The sequence below is a fragment of the Heterocephalus glaber genome, unplaced genomic scaffold (assembly GCF_053883595.1).
Source record: "Heterocephalus glaber isolate CG9 unplaced genomic scaffold, H.glaber_assembly_v1.0 deba00001461, whole genome shotgun sequence".
Lineage (NCBI taxonomy): Eukaryota > Metazoa > Chordata > Mammalia > Rodentia > Bathyergidae > Heterocephalus > Heterocephalus glaber.
Window position 1 is genome coordinate 31,255,719 of NW_028258308.1, and position 17,038 is coordinate 31,272,756.

Sequence of the window (17,038 nt, forward strand, 5' to 3'; positions counted from 1 at the left end):
CAAGTCACAGAAGCAGGAAGTGAAGATTTCATAAGGACCAGTACTTGTAGGGGACTGAAAAATGGGCCAGAGACTGCATAGGGGCTTCACACATACAAATTCATTTAATCTGAACAACCCTTATACCCCTATTCTTCCAAGCTGCAAGGTCAATATTTGAGGCCAATATCTGGTCTCCAGTCACTAGTCTCAATCTTTCCAGGTACCATATTACCTAGATGCTGTGTTTTAGGAAAGGACTACAGTGACGCAAAGGCTACTCCATAGCCTAGCACATAAGCAAACATGGATTCAGTTGCCCTTGCTGCTGCTGCTGCTCCTGCAGCTTCTGCTTTCTCGCTAAGCTCATTATATGTAGATGACAGGTTCTGAACTTGATCCCAGAGGTATCTATCCTCCTTGACTTTCACTGTTCTCTTTTCAAAAGTTTCTGCAAACTGGAATCATGACCACACCTACACAGTCATCTCCATCCTTTCAAATTGCCATTCATTACTTTCCCCTTATTGCAGAACTCCTCCCTTTTTTCTGATACAAGCTAAAGAGTAGAGGGTTTGGAACCAAGGCCTTACTCTTCTAAGGTGCAGAAAAGAATGAAATGTTTCCTTCTAAGCCTTTGAAATTCCAATGAAATGATTAAGATGTGAACACACTTAAAGACCTGCACTTTGACAGGCTGTCTGTCTGTGTGACTCAGCCAGCTGATCTTTCTGGGCCTGAAGGAAGAATACATTTCTGTCCTTCCCTCCCATAGATATAATTCACTTCCTTGAAACATGTCTGTGGAGTGGAACAGCTGGCTTTGAATGGAATTGTTCTTGATGTCTCTATGGGGTGACAGTGTCTACTGTGCTCCTTAATATGAAATGTTGCATCATGTTCTTGGCTGCACCCTCAATGTCAAGATTTTGGGAATACTGAAGTGGAGGCCAGGCTTACCCTAGCTAGGAGATAGGCAAGTACATAATGGGGGTATATCTAGAAGACAATCTTTCTTTTTAAATTATTTTTCCAGTACCAGGGATCAAACTCAGGACCTTGTGCTTGCAAGGCAGGCACAGTGTCACTGAGCTAAATCCCCAGCAAGACTGTCTTTCTCCAAGCTGGGCACTCCCAAAGGCATGATGTCCGTGGCTACCCCATACAATGGGCATAGTATGAGTATAAGCTTAAATGGTCCACAAATCGATCTTTGACACAAAATAGAGGATTGTAATTAAGTAAACACACTGATGTTTGACATCATTTAAACATGAGAGAAAACAAAAATTGAGACAAGAGGCAAAGAAGTGCAAGATGTAAATATCAATTGGTTGGTAGCTTCTTCCTTCGAATCCTCTAGAGCAGCCAGTGAGAGTAGCTATGAGCAGAAACTTCAAAACCAGACAGACTAGATTTTAAGTGCTGGAGTAGATTGATTTTATCACATGACTTCAGGCCAGTCCCAGGATTTACCTGAGCCTGAGTTTTCTCATATATTTTAAAAACCCTTTTTTAATATTCTCATGAGGCAAGATGATTTGTATAAAATCCCAGCCCAGAGTAAACAACCGATAAACATGGCTTTTCCTTCAAATGTCCTCTAGTTTGTGTCTTACACAATTATAAATGCCATAAAATTAATCAAAAACTAGCATAATTTAAAGAAGAGTTTTCAGAATGAGAGGTAGCAGGAGGCAATCTGAGGGCTGACTGGCTCTTGACTCTTTAGAGGCAAGAGCCAGGAGAGAGGAGGGGGAGGAGGAGGATTTTAAGGCAAAATCATCAGCAGGTGGTTGCTTTTGTGTATAACAACCCCAAACATCAACTCTTCAGCAATGCCTGCCACAACCAATCTATCTGGAATACAGCCCTCTCTCCTCATCACTCTCTTCTTACATTGCTTTATTCTCTTTGTAATATTATCATTCTTTGACATCTTATTCGTGCATTTATTTATAACGCTTTCCCCTTTCTTCAGTAAAATGTCAATTTTGGTATTTAACTAGTGTATGCAAATACCCAGAACAGCACAGTAATTGCCCTTACCCACAGTTTTACTTTCTGTGGTTTCAGTTAACTGTGATCAATTGAGGCTGAAAATATTAAATGGAAAATTCCAGAAATAAATATTTCATAAATTTAAAATTGTCTATCATTCTGAGTAGCATGATAAAATCTCACATCGTTTTGCTCCATTCTGACCAGGAGGTGAATAATCTCTTTGTCCAGAGTATCTGCACTGTATACAATACCCACCTGGCAGTCATTTGGTAGCCATTCCAGTTATCAGAGAGGCTGTTACAGTATTGTAGTGCTCATGTATAGGGTTCAGTACTATTCACAGTTTCTGACATTCACTGAGGGTCTTGGAATGTATCCCCCATAGATAAAGGGGACTACTATAGTTTGGCAAAGTAGTCACTTGAGAAACATTTGTTAAATGAATGTCAAGTGAACATGTGGCTATTGAGAACCCAAAATGATGCTAGTCCAGACTAGGCTGTGCTGTAAGTGATTTACATATGAGGCTCAGAAGATTCCTTTGAAACAAAAGAATATAAAATGTCATAAATAATCTTGTATAGTTTTACATGTTGAAATGATATTTTTGATTTACTGATCAGATAAAATACATTTTAAAAACATATTGTACTTGTTTCTATTACCTTTACTTAATGTGGCTACTAGAAAATTTAAAAATGTACATTTGGTTGCATTCATAGCTCACATTCTATTCCTGTTGACCAGCACTGCTCCAAGCCATAGACTGCTGGGTCCATGGGATGAGGGTGCTTACAACACTGGCAATTTATAGACTTACACTCTCTATGATCTACTTTCTCTAACTTCTCCCCAAGCCCAGCACAAATGTAAGATGACAAAGTGACTCCTTGCCATCTCTTTGATAGTTTAATCTGTGACAAGGCATCCTCCATAATCAAGGAAACAGATTATATATAGATATATATGTGTGTGTGTGTGTAATGATTGCTTTGTAATGAGTATGTAATAACTATTAGTACTATTGTTGTTTTTATTTCTGCTGCTATTGTTTATCTTTGGGCTAATCATTATAAACTACTCTAGGAAGGGTATCATCCTGCATCTTCATTTATCACTTGCCGAGTCCAGAGTCCTCAGCACATCCTTCACTGCCTTTAACAGTAAATGACTGATAGCCACCCAGCCCCATCCTCCAGCACCCAGCTTTAGGGTAAAGCCAAAGAGAAGTAACTCAGCCTCAAAATGTCAAATGCATCATGATGCCAAAATGATTTATAGCCACCTTAGAATCTAGTTAATTCCATCCACCTTGGCTGGCTTGCCTCTGACCTCTCCAGAGTCAGAGATGACATTTATTAACCTGAGAGGGGAACCAGTCTTAAGAGTGCTTGGGCGTGGGAAAGACTGAAACTCAGAGTGAATCTCCACCTTCTCCTTAACCAAAGAACTTCCACAGAAGGTTTTAGGAAGCAGCCCAAAAAATTTCAACTGAGGGGCCAGGGATTTAGTGGTTCCAGTGCCTGACGTGCAAGCTCAAGGTCCCGAGAGTTCGATCCCTGGTACCAAAAAAAAAAGAAAGAAAGAATTTCAACTGAAAAGTTTGGGGACAGTCATTTGGGGATGAGGCTGAAGGCACAGGGAGAGAACAGGTGAGTGTAATAGAGCTGCCTGTATGAATCACAACTTCTTTCATATATACCTATACAAGCTGATATGTTTGATCACAGGGAAGATTTCTCTGGAGACCTGCATCCATGTGTCAAAGCCATGGATAGTTTGTTTGTTTGTTTGTTTGTTTGTTTTAAAGTTTCCCTTGCCTGAGAAGACTTTAATTCTCGGCTTCTTTCTTTTTACTTGCTTCTTAGAATTATAGGTTCTCTTGCCCTATAGGACTGATGAGTTCTTCCTAGTTTACAATCGATCAAACAATTGGACAAACTTCAGGGCATCTCCTGAAGGAATCACCTTTTAAATTCATCTTAGAGGATGAGACCTTTCTTACTGTTATTGTTCAATGATGACACTGAAGAATGACAGAGCCAGGTGAACTGGTTCCTGTAATAAACAGAAAATAAATCTGGATAAAATCCTAAAATTACCAGAACTAGCCCCAAAACTTTGCTCTAGGGGTAGGCTTTGTGCCACAGTATTTGATCTTGATCTCAAAAGTCTGAATTTATTAACAAATGTAAATGATGTGTTCTCTCAATTTGAAAAGCCCAAGTGATAGGCCTCAGGCTGCCACTCACAAATGATAGTTTGGAAGTGAATATTCTCAATTCTTCCATAGTAATAGGACAGAAATGTGAATGTTGCTACCAAAAGGACTTAGAGAAGTTAAAGAAGCATCTAGACTGATCACTTAGCTCAGAAGAGTCACCACTTCAGCCAACATTTTATATTCTCTCCACCCTTTGGGGAGCATAAGTTTCAAAGGCAAATGAAGTTCAATGAGATTAATTAATTAACAGTCAGCTAAGCTGACCACAGAAGATTTACATCAAAACTGCCCTGCTATGTACTTTTCTCTGCTTAGCCCAAGTGAGAAGTCTTCAGATAAAACTCAACTAATTGGACTTGAATAGCCTGAATCTTTAAGTAATAGTTCCAACTGGACAACTTAGTGAAGAAACAACCAAAAACTACATTTCAACAAATGATCTTTAAAAATAAAGAAAACAAAAACCAGAGGTGAAAAAAAAATTAATTCTCAATAGTGATCAGATAAGGCACAACATATGATATTATCTAAAAAATTAATAAATATAAAACTATATCCACCCACTATTGGCCAAAGTATGGGAAAGCAGGCATTTTCATACACTGATTTTTGAGAATGTAAGTTGGTACAAGAAATTGGGAGGGCAATTCACAATATATCGAAACACTTACATGTGCCTATTCTTTAGCCCAGTAATTCCTCTTCAAGGAATTCATCCCAGGACATGATTTTTAAAATTAATTTTATTGGTACACTTTAGATATACATAATGATGACATTCATAATAAGGAATTTGTAGCTGTACATAATATATCTTGATTCTTTTGTGCCCACCCCCCTCCTCTCCCTTCAACCCCTCTTTTCCTACTTATTTACAAACATTTCTTTCCATTTTTTTCCTTTTTTTTTCTTTTCCCTCCCTTCCCTTCCCACCTTCTTCCCCTTCCCATTTGAACATTTTCTTTCTATTTCCCAATATCTATTACACATTTTGGCCATTATTTATCCTTTCAGTTATTCATACCTGAGAAACAATATGATATTTAAGCATATGAGTCCAATTTCTTTCACTTAAGAGAATGGCCTCAAGGTGTATCCATTTACCTAGAAATGTCTCAAGTTTATCCTTCTTTATGGCAGAGTAGTACTCCATTGTATAAAAAACCATATCTTTATCATTCAACAGTTGATGGACATTTGGGCTGTTTGCAAGATTTAGCTATTACAAACTGTGCCACTATAAACATGGGCTGTTTTGTAAACATTTGCTATTTGTATTTCTTTCTCTGAGATGTGTCTATTCATTTCAGATGTCATTTTTGGATTGAGTCTTTAAATTTGGCGGGGTCAGAATCCAAAATGCACATCTGAAATGAACAGACATTACTTGGATGAAGAAATAAAAACAGAAAATAAAGATATGAAAAAATGGTCAACATCACTGTCATTCAAGAGATGCAAATGAAAACAGTACTGAGATTCCATCTCACTTCAGAAAGAATGACTGCTATCAAGAAATCAACCAATAACAAATGCTGGTAGGATTGTGAGGAAAAAGGAATCCTCCACTATTGTTAGGATTGTAGACTGGTGCAACCACTGTGGAAATCAGTATGGAGATACCTCAAAAACTAGAATTATAGGTCCCATTTGACTCAGCTATTCCCCTGCTTGGTATCTTCCCAAAAAATTTAAAAGCATCATACCACAGCGATTTATGCACACCCATGTTTATAGTGGCAAAGTTTATAATAGCTAAATCTTGGAAACAGCCCAACTGCGCATCTACTGGTGCCTGGATAAAGATGTGGGTTTTTTAAATAAAATGGAATACTATTCAGCCATAAATAATGATAAACTAGAGACATTAATAGCTAAATGGATGCACCTGAAGGCCATACGCTTAAGTGAAATAAATAGGACACAGGTGTAAATACTGAATAGTTTCTCTGGTGTGAGAAACCGAAAGTATACATGAGGACCAAAATGTATAATAGATAATGTAAAATAGGAAGAAAAGGTCCAAAGAGGAAAGAGAAGTAGTGGGGAGAAGGGGAAAGGAAAGGAGGGAAAGAAAAAATATGAGAAAAGAAGGAAAAAATGGGAACAAAGTTTGTTGTAAATAGGTGGAGGGGTGGAAGGGAGGGAAGAGAATGGGGAAAAAAGAACCAAGATATATGATGTACAGATACGAATTCCCAATGATGAATGTGATCATAATATATACCTAAAATGTACCAAGAAACTTAATGAATGAATAAATAAATAAATAGATAAATAAATTTGGAGGGTCTGATTTATTTAGTTCTTTATGTATTCTAGATATTACTCCTTCTTCTGAGGAACAGCTGGCAAAAGGTTGGGTTGTCTCTTCACTTTAGGTTTCTTTTGCTGTTCAAAAGCTTTTTAATATGATGAGATCCCAGTTGTTGATTCTGTGTATTTTCTGTGCCATCAGGATTTTGTCTGTAAAGTCTTTGCCTACACCTAGGTCTTAAAGAGTTTTACCTATTGTATCTTCCAGAAGATTTAGGTTTTCTGTTTTAATATTTAGATCTTTGATGCATTTAGATTTCAGTTTAATGCATGATGGGAGATATGGGTCTAGGTTTAATCTTTAGCATATAGAAAGAGGCTGTTTTTTTCCAGGGGAGGTATTTGGCCCCTTTGTCAAAGATAAGGTGGCTGAATGTATTTGGAGTTGTTTCTGCATCTTCTAATCTGTTCCATTGGTCCTCAGGTCTGTTTTTCTGCCAGTACTATGCTGTTTTTATCATGGTGGCTTGTAATATAATTTCAAGTCAGGGATTGTGATGCCCCCTGCTTTCCCTTTGTTGCTCAGAATTGCTTCTGCTATTCTAGGTCTCTTCTGGTTCCAAATGAATTTTAGAGCTGTTTACTCTAATTTTGTGAGGTATGCTATTGGTATTTTGATTGGGATTGCATTAAATCTGTATAATAATTTTGGAAATATGGCCATTTTCACTATGTTGGTGCTTCCTGCCCAAAAACAAGGAATGTCTTTCCATTTTCTGATATCCTCCTTGATCTCCTTTTTCAGAGTACTGTAGTTTTCATTGTAAAGATTTTTTTTACTTCCTTCATTAGATTGATTCCTAAGTCTTTTGTTGTTGTTGTTGTTATTGCTATTGTGAAAGGTGTGCTTTCTCTAATTTCTCTCTCAATGAGTTTGTTATTTGTGTACAGGAATGCTGTTGATTTTTGAAAGCTGACTTTGTATTCTGCTACAATGTCAAATTTGGTTATTAATTCTAGGAATCTTTCAGTGGAATTTTTGCAGTCTTCTATGTAGAGTATCATGTCATCCACATATAATGACAATTTAACTTCTTCTTTTCCTATTCTTATTCCTTTTATTTCTTTCTTTTGTCTAATTGCTCTCGGTAGTGTTTCCAGAACTATATTGGACAGGAGTGGTGATGTGGGCACTCTTGTTTTGTTCCTGATTTTAGGATGAAAGCTTTCAGTTTTTTACCATTAAGTATGATGTTAGCTGTTGGTTTGCCTTGGATAGCTTTTATCAGATTGAGACAAAGACCATCTATTCCAATTTTCTGTAGGGTTTTTATCATGAATGGTCATTGGACTCTGTTAAATACTTTTTTGTATTGAGATGATCATGTGATTTTTGTCCCTGGTTCTGTTAATGTGGTGTATTACATTTATTGATTTATTTATGCTGAACTATCCCTGCATCCCTGGGGTGAATCCTATTTGTTCATGGTATATAATCTTCTTAATTTGCTGCATTTTGTTTGCCAGTACCTTATTGGGGATTTTTACATCTATGTTCATTAGGGAGATTGGCCTGTAGTTCTCTTTTTTGGTTGGATCTTTCTCTGGTTTTCGTATCAGGGTAATGCATCCTTCCAGGAATTAGATTGGGAGTACTGGTTTCCTTTCAATTTTATTAAAGACTTTGAGAAGTACTGGCATTAGGTCTTCTCTAAATTTCTCATAGAATTCAGCAGTGAATCTGTCAGGATCTGGGATTTTCTTTGTTGGTAGGTTTTTTATTACATCATCAATTTCATTGACTGATATTGGGTTATTTAGAATTTTTCTATCTTCTTGATTCAGTTTTGGTAATCCATATGTATCTAGGAATCTGTCCTTTTCTTCTGTTTTTCATCTTGATGGAATACAGGTTCACAAAGTAGGTATTGATGATTTTCTGGATTTCTGCAGGATCTGTTTTGATTTCATCTTTTTTACTCCTTATTGAATGAATATGAGTCTTTCCTTTTGTGATAAGATTGGCTCAAGGTGTGTCAAATTTATTTAATCTTTTAAAGAACTAACTGATTCATTGATTCTTTGTATTATTTTCTTAGTCTCAATTGCTAATGCAATTGAGAAATTAATATTTCAGATCTGATTTTTGTAATTTCCTCCCTCTTATGTGCTTTGGGTTTAACTTGCTCTTCTTTTTCTAGTAGCTTGAGGTGGAACATTAGGTTATTTTAACTCACTCTGTTTTTCTGATATGGTAATTCAGCCCCATAAATTTCCCTCGTGGGACGGCTTTCATTGTGTCCCATAAGTTCCAATATGTTGTATTAGCATTATCATTTAATTGCAGAAACTATCTAATTTCTTCTTTAATTTCATCTATTGTGACCCATTGGTTGTACAGGGGGGTATTATTTAATGTCCTTGTGTTTATGCAGTTTTTGTGGTTTCATTTGCCATTGAGTTCTAATTTTATTGCACTTTTGTCTGATAATATGCATGGGATAACTTCAATTCCTTTGCATTTACTTAAGCATATTCCATGAGCTAGTATGTGGTATATTTTGGAGGAAGTCCCATGTGTAGCTGAATGTGTATTCTGATTTTGTGGGGTGGAATACTCCTTAGACATCTATTAAGACCATTTGTTCAAAGGTTTGGTTCAGTTCTGGTATTTCTTTGTTGGATTTTTGTCTAGTTGATCTATTTGTGTCAGTGGGGTATTGAGATCCCCCATTACAACTGTATTAGTGCCTATTTGATTTTTCATGTCTGTTATACAGTTAGGTGTACTGGTATTTGGTGCATATATATTTATGATTGTTAGGTCTTTCTCTTGGATTATTCTCTTAATAAGTAGGTAGTGACCTTCTTTGTCTCTCTTCACCAGTCTTGGCTTGAAATCCACTTTGTCTGCCAATAGAATAGCTACCCCTGCTTTTTTCTGGGTTCCTGTCTCATAGTGTATTATTTTCCAGCCTTTGACTTTCAGTCTATGAATTTCTTTTTGAGTTAAATGTGTTTCTCGTATGCACATTTTGCATTTGCATATGCATATTGTTGGAGCTTGTTTCTTGATCTATTCTGTCATCTATTTCTTTTGCTTAGTGAATTGAGACCATTTACACTATTATAACTGATATGTATTGACTTATCCCTGTCATATTAATTTCCTATTGTTTGTTTCCTTTCTTTTGCCTCTGTTTAATTGCTTGCCTTGCCTGGAAGATTCATTCTATTGGGATTAATGGAATTGTAGTCTTCATTATCTCTTTCTAGAATATCCTTCAGAACATTTTGGAGTGCTGGTTTAGTGGTCATGAATTTCTTCAGGTGTTCTTTATCATAGAAGTATCTTATTTCTCCATCTATATTGAAAGATAGTTTTGTGGGTACATCAATCTGTGTTAGAAGTTGTTTTCTTTTAAGGCTTGAAATACTTCACTCCAACCTCTCCTTGACTTAAGGGTTTTTATTGAGAAGTCTGCTGTTATTTTGATGGGCTCTCCTTTATAGGTGAGTTGTTTCTTTTCTCTAACAGCTTTTAATATTCTGTTCTTGTGTTGAATTTCTGGAATCTTGACTATATTATATGCCTTACTGTAGTTTTTCTTATCATGGCCAATTGGAGTTCTATATGCCTCACTTATCTGTATGTCAAATTCTTTTTTCATGCTTGGGAAGTTTTCTGCCATTTCCTCTGTGAACAGGTTTTTTTTTTAATGTCACTTATACTATCTCCTGATTTTTCATTGATTCTGATTGATCTTATGTTATTCTTCTTTGCTTCATCTAGCAGCCATTGAATTGATTTTTTTGTGATCCCTTGCTATTTTTAAGAAATCTCTCTTTCATGGTCATTAACCACAAACCTATCTTCTAGTCTGATATTCTGTCCTCACATTGGTTGATTTTGCCATGTATATTTTCAATACAATTTCTAATCTCCTGGATATCTGTTTGAACCTATTTTATGGATTTAATTTCTTTTGTGTTGGGCATTCATGTTTTCCATCACTTTCCTAACCTCCTCTATTTTTTTTATCTGTATCTACTCTAGATTCACTAACCATGTCTTTTATTATGGTCATCATCTCTTTAGTTATCTGAGAAATTATTTCCAATTTGTTTTTTCTAGAGCCTCATTCATTTTCTTTGTTATTTCTATTCTTACCATGTCAGAGAGTTCAGGTGTATGGCTTTTGATTTGTTCTACCTCACTGCCTCCTGGGTTTGCCTCAGCTAGATGTATGAGGTTGCATCTTGGTTCCATGTCTTCTCATTTTCTTTTTTCTTTTTTAGTTTATTTTCTGCATTTCTGGTTGTATATTGCTCATGACAGGTAGCTTTATTACTAGTACTGAGAACTCCTTAGGAAATGACTACTTTTCAGAGATGTGTTCTAAGTGTAGCTGGCTTTCAACTTTTGAATCTGTTGAAGATCCTACCTCTTCAACTTGTTAGGGATGAGAAGTTGCTGCCTATTTTGTCTAGCCCCTGGTTCTTTGATATTGGCCTATAGTATTGTTTATAACTTTCAGACAATCTCTGTCTTGACATACAAACAAGAACAACTGATTAGAACAACTAACTATATCTCCTTGGCTAAAGTAGTAAAATCAGCAATAACAATAACATCAAGCACAGCCTAGAAAATGACAAACTGTGGTAACTATTAATTTGCCACCTTTAACCAAAAGAACAAGGTTTGTAGTTACACAAAAAAATCTAAAACAAACCAGAAAACTATATACAGTAAATATCCTCTCAATAGTGTGATTTTACCCTCAGGGAAGAAAATTTAAAAGGGGTAAGAGGAAAAAATAGAGAACTAGAAGAAGAGAAAGAAGCAAGGCTGAAGGATAAGGGAAGATGTAGAGGAAATAAATTGATATTGTTAAGCAAGAGAGGTCAATATGAAAAAGCTATGGTCTGTATGATTCCAATGATATGACATTCTAGAAAAGGCAAATGATGCAGATAGCAACAAAAGAATCAGTGGTTTCAAAGAGTCTTGGAGGGGAAAGGATGAACAGCTGGAGCACAGGGAATTTAGGGCAGTGCATCTCTTTTTGTATGATTCTGTACTAGTAGATACAAGTTATAAATGTATTATTAAAACTCAGAGAATGTCCAACACCACAACTGAACTTTAACATAAACTATAAACTTTAGTTCATAATAATGTAAGACTATTGGCCCATTAACTGCAACGAATAGGCAACTTCAATGCAAGATATTAAAAGTAGAGAAATTGGGGGAAAGTGTGAAAGAGAATAAGAGAATTCTCACCTGAATGCATAAATAAAAACAAGACCCAATGATATATTATTTATAAGTTATATATTTTAAACCATAATATAGGGAAGTAGAAACTGAAAGGTAAAAGGATCAAAAACATATGGCATGACAGCAAATGTGGCTATATTAATATGAGACAAAGTGGATTTCAAGACAAGGAATATTATTAAGATAAAAATGTTCATTTCTCAATGATAAAAGAGTCAATTCATCAAGAAGACATAAAAATCCTAAATTATATTCACCTAAAGACAGAGCTTCAATATACAGGAAATAAAATTGACAGAACTAAAGGTAGAAATAACAGGCTGACAAATACGATTTTTAAAAAAATACTTCTGTCTCAGCAAATTGAACACCTAAACAAAACTCAAAAAGAATTTAAAAGATTGGAGTAACTACATAAAACCAACTTGGTCTTGCTGACAGTTACAGAATATTACTCTCAATAACTGCGAATAAAAATTCAAGTGCACATAAAATATTTAACAAGTTAAATAATCTGCTTGACCATAAAACAAGTTCCAAAAAATTTCAAATAGCAGAATATGTGCTGTAAACTGCACACTGATCACTTTAAATAAGAAAACAACAGAAACATCACTAAAGACTCTCTCCATTTGTAAATTAAGCCACACTCATAAATAATCTATGAGTCAAAGGAGAAAATCACAAATGATGTTAGAATAAATAAAAACAGAAGTTAGTAAGATAAAAACAAACACTCAAATAAAAAACATCTGAGAAACTTTTAGTCAAAAGAAATCTGAAGAGATATAAAAAACTAAATACACTGTGAAATTCTGGATAGTATTCTAAATCAGAAAACAGACACTAGGAAAAAACTGAGGACATGTGAAAAAAGTGTGGATATTAGTTAATAATAATAATGTGCATACATTGGTCTATCAGTTATAACAAACATACCTTAGAAATTTATCCAGGTGTTGTGGGATATGCCTGTAATCCCAGCACTTGGGAAGCTGAGGCGAGTGGATCACTGCTTTACAATTGAGCTACAAACCCAGGGCTTTTTAAACTTTATTTTATTTTATTTTGAGATAGAGTCATAGTAAGCTGTCTGGACTGGCCTCAAACAGCAATCCTCCTGCCTCAGCCTCCAAATAGGTGGAATTACAGTCATGTGCTACCATTCCTAGCTGCAGATTTTACTTTTTTTAAAAAGTAAAAGATTGTCCATTTGTCAAGGAATTTTTAAGTAATTATAAAATATGACAAATACTCATTAAAAGGCTTTAACATACATTTTAAATATATACTACAGAGGCAAATGAAGCAATAGGTGATAAAGATCACAAGCTTTCAGAATCCACATTGTATAAGGCATGGACTGACATACTTTTTAATGAATTTTATTGGTACATTTTAGGCATACAATACAAAGACATTCATCACTGGAAATCTGAACCTTTACATAATCTCTCTTGGTTCTTATTTTTTCCCCATTCCCCTGCCCTCACTTCAACCCCTCTGTCCCTCCCTATTTACAGACTTTATTTCCATTTTTTCATTTTCTCATATTAATTCCATTCCCTTCTTTCCTTTCCCCTACCCCTCCCACTTCTCCTTTCCCTTTGCCCCTTTTCTTCCTATTTCACATTATCTAGTATACCTTTTAGTCTTTTTTAAAAAAATTTTTTCCCATTAAGTTTATTGGTATATTTTAGGTATAAAATACAGTTACATTCATCATTGGGATCTTGTACCATTACATAAGTATCTTGGTTCTTATTTTTTTCCCCTTCCCCTGCCCTCCCTTCACCCCCTCCACCCTTTCCTATTTGCAAAGACTTTGTTTCCATTTTTTTCCTTTTCTCGTATTTTTTCTTTTCCCTTCTTTCCTTTCCCTTACCCCTCCCACTTCCCATGCTTCTTTAGTCCTTTTCTTCCTATTACACAATATCAATTGTACATTTTAAAAATTACAATATCAAGGGAGAGGAGGACTCCCCTGGGCACTCCCACTGGCTGCCAGCTTGGCCAAGTGGGGTCAAGTGGTGATAGCCTGACTGGGACCTGCTTTCTCTGGCTTGCTCCACCAGCTTGCCACCAAGACAGACTTGCGACCAAGACAGGATGAGGAGGACCCACCCCAGGCATGCCCACTGGCTGCCAGCTTGGCTGAGCAGGGCTGAGCAGGGTCGAGTGGGGCCAAGTGGTGACAGCCTGACTGGGACCTGCTTCCTGTGGCTTGTTTCACCAGATTGCAACCAGGACAGGGTGAGGAGGACCCCCCCCCCGGGCATGCCCACCAGCCACCAGCTTGGCCGCAAGGGCACATCCAACAACAGCCCCCCAACCCCCGACTGCCTCTGGCCTTCTGGCTGTGCAGCTACTTGGTTGCACACTGCAGAGGCACAGGGGGACATAAAAGCCATTGTCCTGAGCTGCAGAAGTGAACAACAGAGAGAGGGCCTCTCTCAGGCTCCCTGATGAAAATAAGCTCCCTGGAAAAGTGAAGAAGAATCTCTGCAATAAAGGCACACCAGACCACCGTGATTTGAAAGTTGGAGGGATCATCAGCTCCCATCAGAATCTGGACTTTCTTCAGGGGAAAGGCAGCTGAAACCTGCAATAGAACCTTGCAGAGTGCAACCGTGCAGGAGTACAGGGACCTCAACTTGAGACCTGCAGTGAGAAAGCTACCTGAATCTAATGGGTCTGGGACTAGCTTACTGAGACTCATTGATTTATAACTGCATATTGCTGCCCACGTTGTCTATTGTGACAGCAGAGACATACCCTGAAGGAGGTCCTTCATTTTTTAAGGTGATAGATTAATAACTACCACAAATTGTCATTCTCTAAGATGTATTTGATGCTATGGTGTTGCTGATTGTATCACTTGGGCTAAGGTGTTGTGATTAATCTAATCAGTTGTCCATCATCCTGGTATAATGGTAATGAGATAGCCTCAGAGTCATTAGAGACTCAAAATCTAAAGACCAGCTATATCTGGTAGACACCTCTGAGAAGCAGTCATTCCGTAAGGGTTCTAAATACATCAACAAAGATACTTACAATAAGCAACTTCAAAATATCAACCCAGGAACTGAACCAGGGACAGTATCAAAAACAGAAATGAGAAGACATTTAAGCAGGTCACAAACTCAGACTTCCACCCCGCAAAAGGCAAATTCTAGGGGAAATGAGGTGAAAAAGTCTGATACTCAACCACCTGGACACCCTGAACTGATACCACAGAAAGTAACAAAACAGATGAATGAGGCTCTAGAAAAATTCAAAGCAGAAATAATCTCCCAGATAACTACAGAGATGGTGAGCAGAGTAAAAGACATGATTAGATGCCCTAGAACAGAAACTGATAAAAAAAAAATAGATGAGCACAGAATCATGCTGGAAGCCACGAATGCCCAGCATAAGAAAGAAATGGAAACCATGATTGCCCAACATAAGAAAGAAATGGAATCCATGAAACAGATTCAAACAGTTATTCAGGAGATTAAAAACTCCATGGAAAGTATGCAGAGCAGATTAAGAGAATCTGAAGATAGAATATCAGATATAGAAGACAGGATTGCAGTGAAGGACCATGAAAACAGAGATTTCTTAAAAATACTAAGGGATCATGAGAAATCATTTCAGCAGCTGGTAGATGATGCAAAGGAGAATAACATAATATTGATAGGAGTCCACAAAAAAAACAGGAGAAAGTACAATTGACATAACAAAAAACTGTTCACAGAAGTAATAGTAGAAAATTCCCAGACAGAGGTAGAGAATTGGACATACAGGTAAGTGAGGCATATAGAACTCCACCTAGCCATGATCCAAAAACATCTACACCTAGACATATAATAGTCAAGATCCCAGAAACCCAACAGAAGAACAAAATCCTACAGGCAGTTAGAGAAAAGAAATGAATCACCTATAAGGGAAAGCCCATCAGAATCATGGCAGACTTCTCAACACAAACCCTCAAATCAAGGAGAGCATGGAGTCAAGTATTTTGAGCCCTAAAAGAAAATAACTTCCAACCTACACTGTTTTATCCTGCAAAATTATCTTTCAAAATTGATGGGGAAATTAGATACTTCCATGAAAAAGAACACCTGAGAAATTTCATGAACAACAAAACAGCACTCCAAACAATTCTAAGCAATATCCTAGAAAAAGGCGACGAAGGTCACAACTCCATGAAGCACAACAGAGGGAAGCCACCAGGCAAGGTAAGAAACTAAAGGGAAAGGGGGAAAAAGAAATAAGAGCCAACAACAGTAAAACATTATAACAAGAATGAGTCAATATCTCTCAATTATAACTATCAATGTTAATGGCCTCAATTCACCAATCAGAAGAAGCAGACTGACAGAATGGATTAGGAAGTAAAATCCAGCAATATGCTGTATACAAGAAACACACCTAACTCAAAAAGAAATTTATAGACTGAAAGTAAAAGGATGGAAAATGGCTCTCCACATGACAGGCATCCAGAAAAAGGAGGGATAGCAATCTTCTTGCAGACAAAGTACATTTCAAACCAACACTAATTAAGAGAGACAAAGATGGTCACTACATCCTTGTGAAGGAAATAATCCAAGAGGAAGAGATGACAATCCTAAATATATATGCAGCAAATACGAATGCCTCAAACTATACAAAACAAATATTAATGGACATGAAAAACCAAATAAACACTAATACAATTGTAGTGGGGGACCTCAATACCCCACTATCACAAATAGACAGATCATCTAGACAAAAAATTAACAACAAAATTCAAGAAATGAACCAAGCTATTGAACAAATGGACTTAATCGATATTTACAGAGTGTTCCACCCCACAAAATCAGAATACACATGCTTTTCAGCTGCACACGGATCATTCTCCAAAATAGATCACATGCTAGCTCACAGGACATGTCTAAGTCAATGTAAAGAATTGAAATAACCCCCTGTATATTATCAGACGATAGTGCAATAAAATCGGAGATCAATAACATTAGAATCTGCAAAACTCCCACAAACATCTGGAAATTGAATAACACCCTCCTGAACAGACAATGGGTCACAGAAGAAATTAAAGAAGAAATTAGACAGTTTCTACAAGTAAATGATGATGCCAGTACAACATTTAGGAATCTATGGGGCACAAGGAAAGCAGTTCTAGGAAAAATATGTTTCCCATTTTAGGAAAATAGAGAGAACTCAGATAAATAACCTAATGCAGAACCTCAAGTTCCTAGAAAAAGAAGAACATAACAAACCCAAAGCTCATAGAAGAAAGGAAATTAT